Here is a 2731-nt window from a genome sequence, read left to right on the forward strand (position 1 = left end):
AAAAATATTTTTTTTCGTTTTAGTTATTCTTTGGTGTTCCAAACTTAAGGCAGTGCCATTTTTCACAAAATTAAAGATCATTTAGTTTCTTTTTTTTTATTAATAGAATAGAAAAGGTTATGTTTAGTTAGAGAGAGACATGCATGGGATGTATCCTAAATATATTTACTTTTTAAATACATCCCATGCATGTCTCTCTCTATAAATATAATTACTTTTTAAATAAATGAATAACTCGTTGAACCCAAATGTATATATCTATACTATTAAAGCAGAAGTACTCTCTAGAGTAAAAATGGACCATGACTTGGTTTTGGTAGGTTTTTCATTAAAAATGATTAGAGAATCACAAAATTTAATCTAATTAACCTATAGTTTTGATTTCATTAAATGACGAAAATACCCTCGGTCGATTACTTAAAAAATTGCCGGGTCGGGACGCGGATCCTTACATATCCGACTACAGAAGGAAAAAAATCCGCGGATCTGTTTGTACTCTAGAATAATATTTTTCGGATCCAGTATATTATTTCATTCAAGATTAGTTATTTAAGATCCCAAACAGAGTTATTCGTTATAGGCAAACACTCTGATTTCATTTTCCTTTAAGGTATTTAAATGAAAACCATAAATTTTAATTACCAAAAATTCGGATATTTCCTTAATTACCGAGATTGATCTTAACAGATAATCTTTTAAAAGGAATATTTAGTGATTCAGTTAAAATCTTTAAAAACGAATATTCAAGTTACCAAATCTGACTAAATTGCTTGATTTCCGATATTATAATATTTCCTTAACAAAATTTTAGTAATTAATTGTGAGTAGTATAGATAGAAAGAATTAAAAACGCAGAAATTATATATATGTAAAGTTGTAAACTAATTTACAGAAAAGGTGTACTGTATATCCCACATCGACTAAATATTTTGGAATATGGTTCATAATCACTATAAATATGTGACTAAAATGTTTTGAGTACAAATGAGCAGGAAGCTTGATTTATCAGGTATCCAAATTTAACAGTTTAATTTGGTTCTATATTTGAAAATATTTAAACTTTTAAAAAGTAAACATATTATAATATATTTACATTTTTAAAAAAAGTTTAAGATATTATAAATATTTAAATTTTTGATACAATGTTTAAATTATTATAAATATTTGAACTCCGTCGAAAGTTTAAAATATTATAATATATTTAAAGTCTATAAAATATTTAAGTAATATTAATATTTTAATTCTTAAAAATTTAAAATATAAAATTTTTTTGAGTTAAATCCGTTAAAACATGTATTTTTATCAAACTATAAATTAAGCCATGGAAGCAGGGTGTGTCTATCCTCTTACAAAACTACTATCCGATATTGCGGAGTGTCTATTCTCTTACAAAACTACGTACTATCTACTATTGTGGTATGTCTGTTTCCGTGAAAAACTACATTTTACAAACTACTTACTCTATTAGGATTTCCAATTTACTGTATAACCCCAAATATACAAATAAATACTATATAAACAAAGAAAATAAATTAAAATAAAAAACTATATTACAAAAATACAAATTACAAAAAAAATAACTAACAAAATATATAATCCCGTGCTGTAGCACGGGTATCACCTAGTATATATATATATATATACACAAAAAGAGATTTCATACTGAAAGTTTCATCATCGTATTGATTAAAATGAATAAGATGTATATATAATTGGTTTAACTCATAAGTGAAAGACGTGCATGGGTAGATGATGATCGATCAATACAAAAAAATGGTTGAATCACTTTAAACTACTTACGTTTGTCGGTTTGTGTTTTCATTTGGATATTTGCCATTCAAATCTCCATTTTAAAAAGTATATAAATATTTCATATTCCGACAACAACAACAAAAATTTACGAGTTAGTATTGTAAAATTAAACATGACTTGGTTAGTACCTGCGCTACCCCGCGGGATTGGTTTTTTTATTTTTATTTTATCATATTTTTCTGTTTTGTTTTTCTCGATTCATAATTTAATATATGTTATTTGGAATCAATTCATAAGTTTTTGATAATTTCAATAGTACTTTTATTATTATTATTTACATCATGATACTTGAGTTTTTAATTTCATAAATTTAGTTTCTGAATAGATTTTAAATTTTCTACCAAATAAGTTTAGGGATTAGAAACCATTAGTTCTTGATTTGTTTCTCACTCACAAACCCTCTAGAACAGCAAGACATATTACTCTTTGATGTCTACATTTTAAATGTTCTTGATGGATCTCTTAGAGTACTTTAGGTTTAGACACTTCAACATTTGTCTCATAAATCTGATATAAACCAAAGATGAAGCTTTTGAAATTTACTAAGATCGAAAGGGAAATAAAAATGATAATTTTCACATAGAGAAGTAGTAGTAAGTCACTACAAAAAATCAGTTGTACTAAATCATTTATTTTCTATTATTGTATCAATTTTAAGTGATGCAAAAATAATGGGGCATTCTCAAAAATGCCCCTTTTTCCATATCTCTTTTTAAAAATACCCCTTCATGTTGACCATTTCTAAAACTACCCCTCTTTATATACAAAATGACTAAATTACACTTTTTGAGTGACAGCAAGAATGTACAGTCATCAAAATCGAAAATATTTTCCCGCCAAAAAAATTTCCCGCCAAAATTTTTTTTCCCGCCAAAATCGAAAATTTTTCCCGAAAAAATTATTTTTTCCCGCCAAAAAA

This window comes from Camelina sativa, chromosome 12 (genome assembly GCF_000633955.1).
Source record: "Camelina sativa cultivar DH55 chromosome 12, Cs, whole genome shotgun sequence".
Taxonomy (NCBI): Eukaryota; Viridiplantae; Streptophyta; class Magnoliopsida; order Brassicales; family Brassicaceae; genus Camelina; species Camelina sativa.